Here is a 20,025-nt window from a genome sequence, read left to right as displayed (position 1 = left end):
TCCAGGGATTAGGATCTGACATCTTTGGGGGGTCATTATTCTGACTACCGTATTCATTTAATAGCAAACAAGTCTGGGGACTGAGAAATGTGAACTTGGATTGTCATTATGCAGCCTTCAGTAAGTGCTTTGCTCCACATGGCTGGCGCTCCCACTGAGAAGACTACTTACTCCTCAGTAGTTATGAAAGTAAATGTTTGAAAAAAAGGACCGCAAGAAAAGTTCACAGTATTAAATAATTGTTTTTACTTTCAATCAGAATGGTGCTGCAAATCATTTTAAGCAGAAGTGGAAAGAAGCCTAAAAACAGAAGCAAGTATGACGGTATTAGAAAATCATTTAATTGTTGACTCCTCCCTGGTAATCCCAATCTTAACACAACCAGCCCTTCAGGGTAATTCTGCTATGCCAAAAAATCTTCCAAACACTTGCATATATATTATGCCTAAAGGATCTACACTCCTGAAACGTACTATTACACTCTAATGGAAATGAGTATGAGCAAGGTTGTTTCAGATTCTGCTGCAGGCTCTATGACCTTGCCTCAAATCATAGATATAACAGTGTGACATGCATAACTAGAAAGGTTCCCAGGATGGTACACAGATTAGTATTTTTATTTTATTAGAGGAGTACAAGTTAAAATGGATACATTTTAATTCTATATGTATATGATACACATATATATCACATCAAACAGATGATTCCAAGTAGTTTCTTAGAAAAAAATGTGAAGGGTCAATTTAAAGACAGTTTAATGTATAATATTAAATAAATAATAGCTAGTACTAAAGGAAGGTAAATGTGACAAAAATCATGAAGTTGGTAGAATTACAAAAGCTCAGTAAAATTCAATCTAACCATGCTAATTTTATGAAATCAATAGGAAGGAAAGGCTAATAAATTAGACCAGGTTTAAAGAACCCAGGAGGTAAAACTCTCAGAAATTCAGGTCAATTTTTTTTATTCAACCAAGTCATTCATCTCAATACTCAATATATTCATCTCCTACAGTGTATGCTCTTACCCGCGTAATCCCTCCTTCCTTCCCTTCTTTTCCCTCCCCATTCTGTTTCCTCCTCCCACCTGCACAGCTCAGTCAATGGCCTTAGCCACATTAATGTCATCACTGACTTTCTTGTCCATAACTGTTTCTTTTATTTCCTTCATATTGCTGCACCACAGTTTTGCTGTAAAATCATGTTATCTGAAATCAGGTCAAGAGAATAAAAAAGCAGGTATCACAGAGATTAGAAAGAGCTAGTATGAATTCGAAAATTCTCCAGCAAGCTCATGAGGTAGTCCAAAGCAGGCCAGAAAGACTGAGGTCTTCCTTTGAGGTGGGCCTTTGGAGGAGACACAGGCCAGTATCCAGTCCCTTAGCAGAAGAAAACCAGGAGCTACTTAAAACTGAACAAGAGGAAGGGCTATGCCCCAAGCGGCTAAGGAGACATGGGGAGTATTTTCTTATAGAAATAGTAGCCTCCCATTATAGGGTTCAGGGAGTTCAACATTTGGTACACTGGGAAGAAAGTCTCTCCATGATTATCGCATCTTTGCTTGCATTCTTTCAGTGCCACTTTGTCCATTATTCTGTTTCTGATTAATTGTTAGAAACAGTTTTTGGTTTTGAGTTTAACATTTGCTGTTGTTAAGAAACAAGTTTCATTTTGCAAATAAGTCTTATAAGTCTTCTCTCATGCACGTGAAACATCTCTTATTCATTCACCATTTTGTGACTGCTCTGTGTCAGACACACGTTATTTTCAGAACCTTTAAGAAAAAATGGCACCGTGAACTAAAACCGTTTTTGTCTGAGCAGGCCAGACCAGAGGGTTGCCATCCATTCCCATCTTTGGGGGAGGTGGAAATGAAGGATTAGAACTGCTCTTTGATCATGCAACTTCCTCTGCTGAAAACTCTGGTGGCTTGCCATTATTCTTGGGATAAAGCAGTAAATACCTTAGCAAAGACTTCATGGCCTCCAGGGTTTGGCCCCTTGCTACTTCTCCAAAGTCCATTCATTTTGTGCTCCCTTGCTCCAGAGGCAAAGGCCTTCTTTCTGTTCCTCATAGTTCCTTTTCATTTCAGAGCCTCTGCATATCTCCTTCCTTTTGACTCCACTTGGATTGCTTTGCTCAACCCTTTCCTCTTTGCCTAAATAACTTCTCATTCTCATTAGATCTCAGTTCAATATTCTCTACATTTTCTTCCTTAGGCAGGCTTTCCCTAACTTCTGATTCAGTCAACTCCACTTTTATTATAAACTCAGGTGTGAATTTCTTCTCTTTTGTAGCACTTACAGAGCAGCTTAACCCTTTGTCTATGTGATTATTTGATTAAAGTCATGACTATCACTGTCCTCACTCATTATTTTATCTTCAATGTCATGTATGGTGAGCAGAACATAGTGAATCTCTTAATACTGATCTAATTAAGTTACTGATGCCAGGCATGAGGCAGGGATTGTGCCAGGTCCTTTACTTATAATATGTCACTAACTTCTCACAACAATCATCTAAGGGAGATCATTTTTCTATTTGCTAAATAAGGAAACTGAGGACCAACAAGATAAAGTAGTTTCTTAAAAGGTCCCTCCCAGGGGCGCCTGGGTGGCTCAGTTGGTTAAGTGCCCAACTTTGGCTCAGGTCATGATTTCACAGTTTGTGAATTCTGAGTCCCATGTAGGGCTCTGTGCTGACAGCCTGCCTCAGATTCTGTGTCTCCCTCTCTCTCTCTGCTTCTCCCCCCCTTTCTCTGTCTCTCTCTTTCTCTCTCACAAAAATAAATAAATAAGCATTAAAAAANTTGATGAAAAGGTCCCTCAATCAGTAAGTAGAAAAAACATTGATCTAATCCAGACATATGGACTATGGTAAGTATGTTTTATCTGCCTAGCACACTTTGCTATTCTTCTTCAGCTACCAGCATCCTACTTTCTTTAGAATTCACATGGATTCTATGTCTTTCAAGACAGACTGTATTTCACAAGCCTCTGTTTCCCCCATCAGCATCCCCACTGTAGGGGTGAGTTTAGGATCCAGGCCTGTCCAGTCCCCATATTGGTGAGATAGGGGTACATCACCTAAGGTGGACCAATCAGAATCCACGATGAGACTTACCTGCTAAAGTTAACTGGAAAGATCACCTCTTTCTTGTGCAGTTGCCAATCTACAAAAATGTAAATCCTCCTTTATCCTTACAGGTGTGTGATTTCACCAGCCCTAAAAGTGATGAAAAACATCATTTTATGGAGTATTCTTTGAGTAACCCATATTTTTTAGTATTCAGGGAATATCATCAAACCCATTTGGTTAGTTCATTTTTTTTCTAGGTTATAAAAAAAGATAAGCAAATATTGCCAAAGATATTAAATACTTAAATTATTGGTAGTTGGCCTTCTTTTTCCCTATATACTATGCCTAAAAATGAATCACAGGTCCAACTTAAAAATTAACAGTAAAGAATTACATTTCTGAAAAAAGTTGAGCCTGGGTAATACCAAATCAGAAGGATAGTTTTAAAAAAATGTTTAAACTCTTGGGACACCTGGGTGGCTCAGTTGGTTAAATGCCCCACTTCGGCTCAGGTCATGATCTCGCAGTTCATGGGTTCGGGTCCAGCATCAGGCTCTCTGCTGCCAGCTCAGAGCCTGGAGCCTGCTTTGTATTCTGTGTCTTCCTCTCTCTGCTATTCTCTCATTTGCAGTCTCTCTTCTTCTCTGTCTCTCAAACAATGAATAAAACATTAAAAACACTGTTTAAACTCTTGTGAAACTCTAGAAATGTTCATAATGTTAACTCAGAATGTTCTGTTTAATGTCAATAAAAATTGACCACATATCAAATGGTGTTTTAAATTGACAAAATAAAAGAATTAGCATTTCATAGACATAATTATAATAAAGATAGATCATTATACTCTACATTTATCAAATAATAAAGAAGATAATAACCATTATGATCCAAGGAAAATTTGCAATTATCAAGAAATTCTTTTTTTTAATAATTTTTTTTTTTATTTTGAGAGAGAATATGAGCAGGGGAGGGACAGAGAGAATCCCAAGCAGTCTCCATGTTGTCAGCACAGGGCCTGGTGCAGGGCTTGAACCCACAAACTGTGAGATCATGACCTAAGCCTAATCAAGAGTCCAATGCTTAACTGACTAAGCCACCCAGGTGTCCCAAGAAATTCTACAGGAATAAACTTATTCAAACATTCAGGCAGGAATATGAGAAAAAAAGAAATCCATGGATCTTAGAGAAGGAATTTCCTGGCATATTTAAAATTATTAGTTTAATTTTATAGAAATAAATCATATCATTTATTCATGTTTATTATTCATTAATCAATTTGACCAATACTTTTTAATACCTCCAATAACTAATAATTTTCTTTAAAACATATTATCCATTTCTGTTATCCACTTCTTACTTCAGAGTCTTAAACTATTTCAGCAGATCCACCAATGGTCCTCCTTGTCCTTATTTATTCCAGTCCATTTCAAAGTCACTGCCAACATTTCAGTAGCATCTGTAATAATCTGGTCACATCACCTCACTGTCTACAAATGTATTTTGATTCTCAGCATCAAAATCACTAGAGAGTGAAATCCAAAGTTCCTCACAATTTGATCACAATATCTGTAGCTCCCTAGACTCATCTATTGTACCAGCCACTTCTGTCCAACTAGTCATGTTGAACTTAATATTTTCTCTTTGACACCTTTGATCATATTATTCCTTGATCATGGAGTAGCTTTTTTTTCTATTTTCTGCCTGAAATCTCCTTTCCATCATTCAAATCCCGGTTCAAATAACACTTCCTCTCTGAAGCAGAGTGTCTCTTCATTCTTTACAACCTTAGTTAGGTTTACAATTAATGGGAAAATTAATTTGTAATACATGAGGCCTCACTCAGTGAAGGGGAAAAGGATATTGGTCACAATGTGATGAGTAAAAGAATAAAGTGAGCTGTGGGAATTTGATGTGAACATTCTTGAGAGAGAATATAAAATAGGGCTTGATAAAAATTAACAATGTTTTCATGTCATTATATTGGCGACTAAAAGTTTAACAAAGATTTTTTTGACTCAAAATTTATTTTTTAATAAAAGGAAAAATTATTTCAATTAACTTATATCAACATTTTGCTGGTCTTATTCTAATTCTTTGAGGTTACAGAAGCTGTTATTTCACAAACACGTAGTTTTTAAACTATAAGACAATTTTTGATAAATGTAATTTACACAGTTAATCTATAGATGAAGAAACTGAGGCCACAAAGGGCTAACTTGAATAAGGGGTAGAATCCATATCTCCAGAACTGACTTATGAAACACTATGGCTAGTCCAAAAGCACAACTTCTAAGGAATCAAGATCAAAGAGTAAATATTCCACCCTTGTTTATAGTAAAGAGTGATTTATCAGGCTGCCTGGGTGGCTCAGTCAGTTAAGCATCCAATTTTTGTTTTCTGCTCAGGTTATGATCTCATGGTTGGTGAGTTCAAGCCCCGTGTCAGGCTCTAAACTGTTAGTGGGCTCTGAACTTGAGATTCATTCTCTCTCCTTATCTCTGTGTCCCTCCCCTGCTCATGCTCTCTCTCTCTCTTGCTCTCTCTCTCTCAATAAATAATCTTCAAAATACAAAAAAAAAGTGATTTATTATTTTTTGAAGAGTGATTTATTATTAATAAGCAAATGATTTAAAGATGATTCAGAGGGGCACCTAGGTGGCTCAGTCAGCTAAGCATCTGACTTCGGCTCAGGTCATGATCTCACAGTTCGTGGGTTCAAGCCCCATGTCAGGCTCTGTGCTGACAGCTCAGAGCCTGGAGCCTGCTTTGTATTCTGTGTCTCCGTCTCTCTCTGCCCCTCCCCCATTCATGCTCTGTCTCTCTCAAAAATAAACATTAAAAAACTTAAAAAAAAAAAAAGATTACTCAGAGAAGGATTCCTAGAGAAGAAGAAAAATTGAAATTGATTTTTTCAATGATATGTGTATTCTGCATATTCTATGTATATATAGGGGTATTGAATATATATATTTTTAGATGCTTAAATACCATGAGATATTACCAATTTGAAATATTTTACCAGAGATCCCCCTTCTCCACGACATTTTAAAAAACATATCATCTAATTGTACATTTCTGCATAATTTTCCTGGTTATGACTTTCATATATGTCTCATAACTTTTATGTGTATTAGAAAATTAATTAATTTACATTGTGTTTTTGGCAGTGACGTTATCCTCTTCAGTTATCTGATTTTAAAAGAGATTCATGGCTCCAATTGTGGCAATATTCTTTTTTATATTCTTCTTTTGAAATGTGTGTTCTCTCACGAATCACTTAAATGAGAAGTTTCAAGCATGGCTTGACAAGTGTTTTCTGTACAACTCTTGAATGCCACAGTTAATAAAGAGTGTAGAGAAACAGATAAATATACTACTTAGTAAAGCTCTATGGAAAGATGTAATTCAACTCCCCTGGTTATCTCTTTCTACAAAAAAACTAGAAACAGGGAATATTGGAGAAACTGTCACATTTTTGGAATTTTGGGTTTTTGATTTCTTTTTTGAAGGAGTGGTAGGTGATAAAGGATTTGTTTGAGATTAAGGTGGCTAGGCAACAGAAAACTTCACTATTGTGGGTTCCACAGTCTGAAATAAGCATTGTGGACACTTTTTTCCTTTTTTTTTTTTTTGGTGGATGTGCAACTTAATTAGATGAGTAGCAGATTTTTCATGTCTCTCTCAGCGTCATCAGACCACTTCTCAAGTTTGGATAAAAGACATTTGTTCACAATGTACCTCATTGTCTGTGTTTTCCCTCAACTAGAAACGATTTGCAATGACCCCATCTTTAGAGGTTTTGGGGATCTTGACCAGTTTTCAAACTATGCTTCAGAGGCCTTGAGGGAAGAGAGGGCTTTCAGAATTTAGAGATCCAACCTTAAAATGGCTACTAAGCCCTAGACATCGTCATCATTAGTCACATACACAAGGCACCCTCTCCCACCTTCCTTTTCTTTATTCTGCTTCCATTCAAAGCTGCCACCCCATGTTATGGAGGCTTCCCTGGATAATCCCAGGTACCACCTTTCTTATTCTGAAGACTATACTCCCAGTGAGACAGTGTGAGAGAGTAAATAAAAGATGATTGTTGTCATAAGAATTGATTTTTAAATATGTACTTTCATTTATAAAGAAGGCATGCTTAAATTGAACTGATTATTCCTCTGATACCTTTCATTTACCTTAAAATATGTAGGATATTGTGTGTGTGTGTGAGTGTGTGTTTGTGTGTGTGTGTAATATGATTGAAGGTACATCCCTCAGGTGCTGTTAAGTATTCTATTTAAAAATTTCAGTCCAGGGCTAGCCAGCTAGCTTTCTAACTAGCTTTTCATGCTCTAGAAGATATCAATGTCAGTACTTCTATTATCCATATCTATACCATACAAATTTACCTTATTCATAGATGTTGGAAATATGTTCGAAATAAGAGTGTCAGATATCACTCATTAATAGCATACTATATGGCAAAATAAGCAGGGAAATGTTTGCTTATTGACTTACACCATTCATGTAAGAAAGGCTCACTGGTAAAATTAAAGCTCTTCAGGATACATGGTTTGGATAAAATTGCTTTAGAGGCATAGAAAGGAATAGAGTATAAGAATTAAAGGAAGTCTGGAGCCTTTGGTGGTAGAAATGGTGTGTGAGACTTGAGCCATAAACCAACTGATTCCAGTCACTGGTATAAGAATTAAAGGAAGTCTGGAGCCTTTGGTGGTAGAAATGGTGTGTGAGACTTGAGCCATAAACCAACTGATTCCAGTCACTGGTATAAGAATTAAAGGAAGTCTGGAGCCTTTGGTGGTAGAAATGGTGTGTGAGACTTGAGCCATAAACCAACTGATTCCAGTCACTGGTGTGAGAGGATTTCTAATAATGTGTTTGTCTTGAGTATATAATTCATGCAAGATGTTAATGAAAGCACTTAACTGTACAAAAAGCTGGGACTTTATAAAACTTTAAGGAATATTTTGTATGACCTGAGTTGTGTCTATTTGTCAATATATTGGTCTATATGTGTTAAAGAATTTGGTTTGTGATTTGCTTTCAGTATGACCTGATGGCCACATAATATGCCACCAAGAACCTAAAAGTTGTGCATATTAAATTGGCTTGAGGTCAGTTCATAATTGTTTTTGGAGAACTTACCAAATGCTAAGTGCTTTGCATGTATTATTTAATCTTTATAGTAATCTATACAATAATCCTCACAATATTCTTAACACAATTGTTACTTTTTGGTTGGTAAACCATTTATGCATAGGGTGTTGCTAATCATTGCCATTATTTGGAGAAAGAGAAGCAAGATGATCAAATCCAGCTAAAGATGGGTACAATTACCCTGTTTTACAGATTAGGAAATTAAGCCACAGGGAGCTAAGTGACTACTCAAGGTCACAGAGCTGGAAAGTGACCAATTTTGGATTTAATTTGTGCCTGAGTGACTCTAAAAACCCATCCTTCTAATCATGCTGTTTTGCTGCGTCTGTTAATGATTCTTCACTGTTAAACAGAATAACCTATGGGTTAAGAAGTAAGTTAAATATTTTTAATGCTACAGTATTTACATTGGAGAGTTTTCTTGTGTGGTCAAAAGGTGGAAAATAACTTGTCAAGTCCTAGGGCATGCTGGGTAGTTGTCAAGACTATAGGATAATTAGACACCTTTCAAAGGAGTATTCTCAGCGTGGAAAATGTCCTTAAGGACTCTGGTTCAAATGACTGACTTCATGACAATGAAGGACTCTGAAAGTGGAACAAGGTTCTTTTATATAGACCAAAGGAAATAGTTAGGTTAGCATTGAGTCTTTTCAGGGCAAACACTGGAAGCTGAAGATTATCTGTGCTGATTTTTACACTAATCCCTGTTACTGGGTTTCTCGTTACCTGACCTTAGTATAGGTTGTACAATATCATCTCTGTAACCTTTGTGTTTGTCGGTTTATCTCGATCAACTATCAGTGCAAAGTGAGAAGCTGCCTTTCATCTGGTTTCCAATGGTGCTAACTAGAAAAGGAGAAACTAAAAGTTTACACTGAGCAGAAATAAAGTGGTCAAGGTATTAAAGCACCTAACAGTGAATCTAAAGAAGGTATTTGAAGAAGGAAGGCTTCCTAGGGAGAAGGTTCACTAAAGGATATTGGCACCATAGGACATTGCGAACAAAGAGGGTAGGCTAAAATCTTGATTTGCAATGGTACAAAGTTTCCTATCTGAACTTCAATAAAGAGTTTTTGTCAATTCATTCTTATGCTGGAGCTGTTCTCCTAAATCTAATGCATCGAAGTTCTGGCATCATTAGGAAAGATAATCCTGAGAGTTCTTAGCAATATAAGCAGAGCTGNAAAAAAAAAAAAGAGGGAAAAAAAAAAAAAAAAAAAGAAAGAAAGAAACAAAAAGAAACAAAAAGAAAAGAAAAGAAAAAAGGAAAAAGGAAAGTGTAATGCTACATATGCTTTCCTCTCTGGAAAGAAAATAGAACAGGTCTGACTTTTGGAGACAAGCTAAATCAGATGGAAGAGCAGAAAGAGGCTAGGAGAAAGCGAACAAGGGAGCTGTAAAACACAAAATTATTTATTTACAGCTGTTTATTAGATGAAAGGAAGAGGCACATATCATTTATCTAACATGTTTCATTTTTTATTTATTTATTTTTTAAGTTTTTTAAAAAACTTTTATTTATTTTTGTGAGGCAGAGAAAGAGCAAAGAGAGAGGGAGACACATAATCTGAAGCAGGCTCCAGGCTCTGAGCTGTCAGCACAGAGCCCGACATGGGGCTTGAACCCACAAATTGCGAGATAATGACCCAAGCCAAAGTTGGATGCTTAGCTGACTGAGCCACCCAGGTGCCCCAAATATGCTTTATTTTTTAGTAGAAAGAACATTAACTTTTCAGTAAGTAGATTTGGGTTTAAAGCCTGGCTTTACCACTTCTACCTGGGATGTTTAGAGCAGATTCTTCAACCTCTCTGAGCCTCAGTTTCCCCAGAGGTTAAATGGAGCTTCCAGAATCTGTCTCCCAGCAGTGCTGGAGTCTGTATTTGTCACTAACCTTCTGTTTTTGGCTTTGGGCAAGTCACTCTCCTGAGCGTCAGCAGCTCCATCTTTAACATGGGAACGGTAATGCTCCCTGGTTCCACTAGAGAACTTTTCCCCACACATGTGGACCAAACATACAAGACTGGTGCTCTTGGTGGCTTTTGTTCTGTCAAACCAGAAGAATAATGACTACCTAGTAGTGGCATTTTAAAGATTAGACAGTAGTTCATGGTAGCTGGGCAATATATGGTGCATAATAGGTATGCAGTAAATATTAGAACTACATTATTAGGGGAGCCTGGGTAGCTCAGTTGGTTAAGCATCCGACTTCGGCTCAGGTCATGATCTTACAGTTCATGAGTTCTAGCCCCGTGTCTGGCTCAGTGCTTATAGCTCGGAGCCTAGAGCCTGCTTTGGATTCTGTGTCTCCCTGGCTCTCTGGCCCTCCCCTGCGTATGCTGTCTCTCTCAAAAATTAATAAACATTAAATTTTTTAAAAAAAGAACTGCACTATTAAATTTATACATGATCTACAGGTGGCATTGGCTTGTTCAAAACTTGCTTTCATAGAAAAAAGAATATGCCACAATAGATGACATATGAGATAAAAATTTCTCATATTTAAATTGTGTTCTCCTTTTTTTCCCAAAAGATAATCATATCCTCCTAGAGAAGGACACACATATATCATATCCTCTATTTTCCAGAAAGGAAGGCTGAGATCCAGAGATATTTAGCAATATTTACCAGAGATGATGTGACTTCAAGTAGGAAGTTACGCTTGGACTCTGAGTTCCTGAATTCCATCCTAGTGATCTTACAACATTATAGTCTCTCTGTTCTGTGGGTCTGGCACACCTTTGCAGAAATCCTCTATTGTGGTAAACTGTAAAAGCAAGACAAAAATAATTAAAATAGGCTTTCCTCTTATGAGCTCACAATGTGTTGATATCCTTGGCTTATTGTTTCAGTTTTTTAAATGTAAAAAAAAAGAAAGAAAAGATAATGAATTCTCTGTAACGTTTGGAGAAGAACAGAGAGAACACACTTTTGCTAAATTGAGTGGACTCGTGCCATTATCAATTTTGAGCCTTGACCTGATTTCAGACCCTTAAAAGTTGAAAATTAGCAAGATGTTTTGGCATTTTTCAGAAACGAATATTGAAGCTTCTAAAAATTACAAATCAAATTCATCAACTTTAATAGCTAAGGAAAAATATTTTGACCAACAAAGAATATTGGAATATCAACAAAATTATTTAATTTTCTTTGAAAAATGTCTGCTTACAGTACATAATTACTTACCACATATCGTTTAAAGCATTGTGTTTATAAGAATCAAGCCCAAACTGGGTTAAATTCCTTAATGTAATTTATTTTGGCCCGGTAAATATTGTTTGATAATTTTTTTGCATTGTTAGAATATTTCTAGAAAGTATCAGAAATATAAAGCATTGTGTAAATGTAATATGCTATCTATTTTACTTCAGACCAACCTACAATAATTTAATTCAACCTATAGTACCCATAGAGTCTACTCTTTAAGGCATACTCCTGGCCCTAAGAGAACCAAGGTCTTTGAGGAATTCAGTGTCTGAGCTTTATGATAATAAAAGCATATAGTTAAATTTATTGATCTCTTGCATGTATCAGCCACTCCACGCCACTGCTCATGTTTTCTTATTTAGTACCCCCAACAACATCCTTTGGAGATATATTAACACTATTTTATAGGTAAGGGAACAATGGCTTAGATTAAGGAATATATCCAGGGACACACAGCTCATAAATGGCTTAATTTATTCACCTAATTAATATACTAACTCAGATATGCAGACACAAACCAACACGCTTACACAAGTAGACACAAATACTTGCAACTTTAAAAAAAACTATGAATTTTTTTTTTCTCTAATTGAAGCCAAGGTGTTCTGTTAGTGTTGTTTTTCTGTCAGCTTATGCTTAAATAATGACTGTGTGATAGTGTCATCATTGTTTTGCAGAAAGGACAATGTGTTTATAATAACAGAAGAGCACAAAAGCCTTTCAGGGCTATTAAGTCCAGCCTCAAATGCAATGACTCGAGCACTGCACTTTGTTCATTTTTTTAAGATAAATTATAACCAAAATGATATTTAAATTTTCGGTTGACTTCGTAATAAAACTCCTCCTCCTAAACCATATTTGTGTTTTTCTTAGAGAACTGTGGTAATAGCATGCTTTGAATATACACAGAACTGTCTTTTATAAAAGGATCCCAAACACACAAGACTGGAAAACCTCAGACGTGTGCATGAGCAACACACATACAGGAGGGAAATTCAGAGAAACATGAAGCTTAAAAAAAAAAGAATAGAACCCCCCCCCCCCCCCATTTTATTTAAAATTTTCGGATAGAAAACTCTTGGTAGAACACATGGAAAAGTAGAGATTCCTAAATCCATTCGTGCATTTAAAGAGTAGATTGAGCGACTATATTAGTTTATAAGGCAGCCATAACAAATTGCCACTGACTGGGTGGCTTCAATAACAGAAATCTATTTGCTCAGGGTTCTGAAGGCTGGAAGAACCGGTTGGCTTCCTCTACGGCCTGTCCTTAGCTTGTGATGGCTGCCCACTTGCTGTGGCCTCCCATGGCTGTCCCTCTGTGCATACACACCCTGGGTATCCCTTTGCAAGTCCAAAAGTCTTACTATAAGGGCAGCAGTCAGATTGGGTTAGGGTCCATTCTATTGGCCTCATTTTAGCTTAATTACCTTCTTAAAGGTTCTCTCTACAAACACAATCACATTCAAGATACTTGGGATTAGAGCTTCAACATAATGAATTTTGAAGGAACACAATTCAGCCCCTAACAGTGACCTTTAGCTGCAAAGAACGGAGAGTTCTTCCAGATGTAAAATTTCGTGTTTCTTCTACAAAATTTTCACTGCATATAACTTGACCACAATCTAATTCACTATATAGTGCTTTTCTATATTCAAAATGACATTCCTGTTTTTCTGTGTTCTGCAGAGTGAGATCCCCATCATATCGACTGGGTTTCCCTCAGAACTTAAAGGGAAATTTTCACAATGTCTGGAGCCCTAAATGTTCTGCAAATGAAGGAGGAGGATGTGCTCAGTTTCCTTGCTGCAGGAACCCAATGATGTGGCACAGGCCTTGACTTCCAAACAGCATAGTACATTGGGGTGGGGTGGGGGAGCATGGAATTACCTCATAAATCTGAAGAGAACCTGAGAGAAGCTTCTTCTGGTAGCTCCTGCTTTTGTTACCACTGAAAGCCCAGCTGATGTCAGTGGCACATCCCCCAGGAAAACTGGCCAGCGCGCTGGTTTGCTGCTGCCCCTGTAGCCATGCCTGCGGCTGGCTCCATAGCTCCCGGAACCTTCCCTAAGGAGATCCAGGCAGGTTCTGGGAGCCGCGACTTCCTGTGGTTACCGATCCCACCTTCGGCTCACAGAGGCCTCCCAGGTTAACCCGCCCGCGCGTCTCTGCGCAACAAACGCTCGCGTCCGCACGCACGAGGCGCGCGCTGCGGCTCCCTCCGAGTCGGTGGGGTGGAGACTGCCCTGGGCAGTTCTACGCGTGCACCCAGTGGCCTAGCGTGAGCCCCGTGTGAGGGGACGCTTATCTCTGCAGAGATCCTGAAGGGATTGGGAAGGAAATGCAGGCCGCTGCTGAAAGGACCATGACCACGAAAGAATTTTAGGGTGAATGGACTGCTCTGGCTCCCAAATTTACTGTAACTCAACCTGAGGTCGCGGAAGAGTGAAGGCCTGCAGGTGTCCTCTGGGCCTCTGCCATGGTTCCCTGCTGGAGTGGAGCGCCCAGCCTGCGCCTCAAGACTGACGGCAGCGACCCTGCTCCAGCTACTGAATGGGTAGGAGCAACCGCTGCGCGGTCTTAAGCTCTTCTTCCACACACTTTTTTTTTTAAAGTTCATTTGTTTGGAGAGAGAGAGAGAGANTGAGCACAAGGCGGGGTGGGGGGAGGGGCAAGGGAGGGGAGGAGCGAGATGAGAGAGAGAGAGAGAGATGAGAGAGAGAATCTCAAGCCGATTCCGCGTTGTCAGCACAGAGCTCCATGGGAGGCTTGGACCCACCAACGGAACCGAACCTGAAAGCATAACCTGAGTGAAACCAGGAGTTGGATGCTCAACTGACTGAGCCTCCCAGGCACCCCTCTTTCTCCACGCACTCTTAAACAGAAAATGAAAATGAGATTGATGGAAAAGAAATAGTTTCTAAAAAAAAAAAGATATTCCTGAATTAGTGGTAGTAGGATATTTTATATCTGTGTGTGCATGTATAAATGCACACACTAGAAGGCAGAAAGATAGCTGTGGTTATAGCTACCTAGTGTTCACTCCCACATTTACAACCAAAATATGCATCCATTTGTTAATTAGACGTAACCAAACGAATAACAAAAATCACATATGATCACCATGCTAGAAGCAGTCTTTTTAAAAATGTATTTGACTAAGTTTCTCTTTTAGATTAACACAATTTCATGCTACATTAAGCCTGATTTTTGGGTATATTTATATAGACTGAAGTAAATTATCTACGGGTGTACTGAGTTAAAGGTCATCCCAAGTACATTAAGCAAGGGCCTTGCTGTTTTGGATTCAATCTTCCGAAAGTGGCTGCAACAACATTTCCAATACCACAGGACCTTGCAACCTTCAGTCAAGAGGTGGAGCCTGTGTCTCTGCCTTCCCCCCACCTACATCTTTAAAACTGGGTGGGCCTCTGAGACTGCCTCAATAAATAGAAGGTAGCAGAAGGGATAATATGGAACTTCTGAGAACAGGTCAGAAAAGACTATGTAACAGTTATTTTTATTTGGTTATTTGACTATTTTTAGGCAAGGTCTTCAAATATGTTTGATATTTTAATGCTGCCTATAGTTCAAAATTTTACTTAATTTCTTTTTAATGATTCATGTGTTAAATATTGATATTCTCATCTAATACATTTGTTTGCCATTCGATGTAAAAGAGCCATCTGTTTTTCTTGTGGAGGTAATATATTATGAATCTCGAATTATTCTGTCTACTGTCTTAAATCATGACATAAACCAGCAAAACATACTGAAATGTTCGTTAATAAGTTGGCTCTTACTAGCTGTGCATATTTTGATTTTCTAGACCAGTTTCCTCATTTATTACAAAATGGAAGATTATATCAAATCAGCATATGATCATTAAATTACATAAGACATTTGTTGTAATGTTCTGAATCCCTCCTTGTAGAGATTCAGTAGGTCTGGAGAAGTGCTCAGAAGTCTTTTTTAAAACTAAAAGAAAATTTTTTAACAGGATCTTGATAGGACTCTATGGTTAAGAAAGTTTTTGGAGTAATTTGGAGTTGTGCAATTCTTTAGGAAGATTTCAAAATCAGTAGAATTACATTTAATTCTTAATCATCATTGATAATGGGAGCAAGATGCTAATAATTCAAGGGGGTGTGAATAAATTCCAGATTTTGTACTTCTGGATTTTAAATGAGTTTTGTATAATTTTGCCTGTTGTTATATTGTCCTAATTATTCTTTCTTGTTAGTTATAAAATTTAGTATTAATTGTAAGAACCTTATCAACCATGTACAGTTCCAGAAAAAAAAAAAAAAAAAACTTTTTAAAAGATACACTTTTCATGAGATTCAGTCATTCCACTCCTCAAGAGAAATGAAGGCATATGTCCATACAAAGACTTGGATACAAATGTTTACAAGTAGTAAGGCAAACAATGAAACAACCCAAATTTCCAATAAGTAAATGGATAAACAAAACCATTTTGTATACATACGATGAAATATTACTCAACGATCAGTAAAACCAACTATTGATCCACATAAAATCATGGATGAATCTCTATAAAAACAATTACACAGAGTGAAAGAAGTCAGACAAATAAATATAGTCAGAGTACATACAGTATGATTCCATTATTCAAAATTCCAGATCAGTTTTTGCCTGGGGATACCGGTGGAGAGTGGGTAAGAGGAATACAAAAGTATTTGGGAAATTTTTGGTGTGATGAATATGTTGGTTACCTTGATTAGTCTGATGGACCCCTCAATATCCACATATATTAATACCTATCAAATTTTACACATTAACTATGTCTCTTTTCTATGCCAAATATACCTCAAAATAGTTTTTAATATAATATAAAAATCTTTAAAAATCAACAAAAGGTGTGTGAGAGCTATGCAAAGAAAATTTCAAAGCTTAAAAAGCATACAGCATCTATGGGACAGTTTATTAAATTCTTGGAAGAATTTTTATGCTTCTACTGAATGACGTGATGAATATTTCAGTTTCCAGTTTTCATAATTGTGTAGTTTGGGGGTATTTTTTATAATGAGTTTACCTTAATTTGAAACTAGATACTTGATCAATTAATATACATTCATGCCTATAATGAATAATCATACATAATTTAAAAATTGGTGTAACCAATGTTAATTTATTGCTGGAGAAATATTCAGTCTGCTGTTTTGCTAAAAATTGTAATTTTCTAGCCTCATTTACTACCAGCTAATTACTCAGCATAAATGTTTGAATCACATTATGATGCAGGTTGTGGGTAGTGAGATGATATATAAGAATCAGAGAAACTTTGAAATCAGATAAAGGAGTGAAGACTCAAGGAACTCTAAGAGAAATGATAAATACATTTAAAGAATTACAAGAAGAATTATTTTTAAAAAATGAAGAGTTACAAAAAAATAATAATAAAATCACAATCCATCCCACATGAATTTCTGGGTGGGGCAGGTCATCACTTTCAATGGATATGTATTGCATTCCTATAGATCTCTTGTGTCTGAGAAGACCAGGTATGTCCAATGGGAAAAAGGCTGTTCAAGATGACATTTGAAGATAGGATATAATCTGAACATTAGGATTACATTTGGAGAAAATAACATTCCAAATGAAAGGAATTATGTGAGTCAAAACAGATGGCCAAAAGTGCCAGATGCCTGTAGAAAATTTTGACTAGTTCAGGTTGGCTGCGTGAGAGCCAGCACTTGGAGTATAATTGGAGAGGTAAACTGAGATCAGTTTACCTGTTTATTTGGTTAGACTTGAGTTGGTAAGCAACAGGGAACCGTCAATGTTGTTGAGCATTTTCATACATGATAAGATCTATATTTTAAGCAAATAATGTGACAGTAGAGTGAAGGAGAATTTGAAGGAATGGGAAAAAATGTTTTTTGCTCTAAATGGTTTTTCATTTTTGAAATGGTCACCTATTTACCAAAAGATGCTGTTTTCAACAGATCCCATTGCCTTTATTAGGGATGCCAAGAAAGAGAGTTACTGATAAGAAATGGGATGGGTTGAACAGCTAGTAACTGTACAATCCACCTGTAAGACTTGGGTTTACTTATATTCTATCATACTGATCCTACCAGATCATACTCTGGATGAGAGGGATATTTGTCTCCCCTGCTGGGGCAGCTTTTGGCAGAGGATACTCCCTTGCTAAAACAGAGTGAGTTAAAAGAGGCAGGACTATGAACCTTGGCAGACAGAAAGTATTGGGTGAGAATAATGATACATCTGGAAATTAGGTAAAATAGGGATCAGCATACAAGTTTAAACTAGGCAGTGAATTAAAAATAATTATGTGGGGTGGTCACGAGGTATGGGGTTGGGATAGGAGAGGAGAATTTGTAGCATGGTGTAAATTTCCTTGGTATAAATACTCCTAACCACAACTAATTTCAAACTATCAAAGTGGAATCAACAGGCTCACAAATTTTTGAAATTTAAACAATCTATTCTTGTGAGCATGGGCCAGCTCCAGCCTACTAACAGTACTGCCCCAGAGATTTGTAACTTAGGCAGGGATAATGGACCAGGCATCAGGGACTTAGGCAAATAGTCTGGGTGAGAAGTTGTCTGAATCCAGTCAAAGCATCTGGGTGATATGCACCAATATCATCAGCAAGAAAAAGCTAGCTGTTTTTTAAAAATAATTTTTAATATTTATATTTGAGAGATAAAGACAGTGTGAACGGGGTAGAAGCAGACAGAGAGGGAGACAGAACCTGAAGCAGGCTCTAGGCTCTCAGCCATCAGTGCTGAACCTGACGTGGGGCTCGAACTCGCAAACTGCAAGATCATGACCTGAGCCAAAGTCAGACAATTAACCAACTGAGCCATCCAGGCGCCCCTGTATTATTGAAAGTAATATGAGCCATGGCTTCCCTTTGTTCTCTTCCTTCCCTGTGGGGTAGGCCAGAGGTAGGTGGAAGAAAATTGGAGTATCTACTTGAGTCATGAGCAAGGAACCTAAGAATCATCATATGGCAGTCACTGTCTTCTTTTTCCTGGATAGATAGGATAGGTTTCTGGGTCATTAGTAGGGCTTTGGCTCCTCCTTTTGATTAGAGGCTTCATTCTCAAGCCTACAGCTTGACAAGTATGGAATAAGTAAAAATAGTCACTGAAGGAAAGCATTTCTCCATCTGCTAGTGAGTTGCCTGCTTCTAAGCAGCTTTAAAAATGAGATAAATGAGATAATTTGTACAAAAGTCTTTCAACTTCTCTCTCTCTCTAAGTTCTGCCTTGCTTAAAGCAAGCTATCATTCCCAGTAACACCATTCATAAATATGGTATTATAAGAATATTCTTTAGCTCACATTCTAGAATGAGAGGTTTCAGTATTTAAATATGTGAAATGAGGGATTTCTGGGTGACTCAGTCGGCTAAGCATCCAACTCTTGATTTCCGCTCAGGTCATGAACTCACCATTGGTGAGATCCAGCCCCTCATTGGGCTCTGGGCTGATAGCACAGAGCCTGCTTGGGATCCTCTCGCTCTCTTTCTCTGTCCCTCCCCAGCGTGTGCACACACACACATTCTCTCTCTCTCAAAATAAATAAATAAACTTAAAAAATCTGTGAAATGATTTTATTTCCAGAAGAAATTTACAGCCTAAATAATAGTAAAAAAAATTCCCAAGTGACATGATGACTGTAGTTTTCATCTCTTAATAAATCTTTTAAAAATAGCTGTCCTTAACATACCATTTTTTATGAGTTAACATTTGTGTCGACTTTTAGTAATGATATTCCCATTGATAATTTCTGCCAATTAGAAGTTTAGAGAAGCCTAGAGAAAGCCAGAATGTCAGTAAAATAACCAAATATAGTATTTAAAGGATCCAAATTTTGTTAAAGAATGAAACTAAAAATTTCTTCATTAGACTATTCCCTTTCCTTTTAAATTTATTTTTGTCGTACTAAATACCATTATGCAAATAATTGCAGAAACAGTGTTTTCTAAAGATACACATCAGCTTTATACCATAAAAAGTGTTGACATAATTTTTAAAAATGGTGTATATATACTGGGTTGCCTGGGTGACTCAGTCAGTTGAGTGTCCAACTCTTGGTTTTGGCTCGGGTAATGATCTTGTGGTCTGTGAGTTTGAGCCCCACATCAGGGCTTTGGAGAAGAGGCTGAGGCACATTATCAGAGACTGTTTAGGACTTGAACTCTCCAATCAGGTAGAGGCAGGCTTGGTAGCATGGCAAAGTAGAAGCGGCCAAGGGTTAAGAGTTATGGAACAAGAAATGAAGTGGGCAGTAGGCTTGGGTACGGTGACTTTTAAATGAATATTTAAATTTTTTGTTTATCTCATTTTCCCCTTCACAAGAGACAGAGAACCCAACCACAAACTATTTCCAATTCCATAACTTCCAATGATTTTATATAATTATATGTGTATATTTAATTATATATGTACTATTTCTTATTTTTCTTTCTTCTTAAGTTTGTTTATTTTGATTGAGGGGAGGGGAAAAAAGAGGGGGAGAGAGAGAATCCCAAACAGGCTCTGTGCTGATAGCACAGAGTCCTTCCAAAGGCACTAGGCTC

General features: G+C 37.4%; 2 long non-coding RNA genes across 3 annotated transcripts in view; one reads left to right on the top strand and one right to left on the bottom strand.

The window, feature by feature from the left end:
• Positions 1-262: 262 nt before the first annotated feature.
• LOC144238426 (uncharacterized) lies at positions 263-13,566 on the bottom strand. The gene is made up of 5 exons (XR_013337114.1): positions 13,339-13,566; positions 10,870-11,008; positions 10,136-10,288; positions 3,123-3,224; positions 263-300 (listed from the first exon to the last, which is right to left on the bottom strand). It is a non-coding gene; the product is annotated as an uncharacterized LOC144238426 (long non-coding RNA).
• A 163-nt stretch (positions 13,567-13,729) lies between these two features.
• The window catches only part of LOC144238443 (uncharacterized), a 261,342-nt gene continuing 255,046 nt past the window's right edge, over positions 13,730-20,025 (top strand). For both annotated transcript variants that reach the window (XR_013337120.1, XR_013337119.1), the window contains exon 1: positions 13,730-14,005. This is a non-coding gene — a long non-coding RNA (uncharacterized LOC144238443). The remainder of the gene's footprint in view (positions 14,006-20,025) is intronic.

The sequence above is a fragment of the Crocuta crocuta genome, unplaced genomic scaffold (genome assembly GCF_008692635.1).
Source record: "Crocuta crocuta isolate KB4526 unplaced genomic scaffold, BGI_CrCroc_1.0 scaffold216, whole genome shotgun sequence".
Classification (NCBI taxonomy): domain Eukaryota; kingdom Metazoa; phylum Chordata; class Mammalia; order Carnivora; family Hyaenidae; genus Crocuta; species Crocuta crocuta.
The sequence above is the reverse complement of the archived record's forward strand: the minus strand, read 5'-3'. Positions and strand labels throughout refer to the sequence as shown.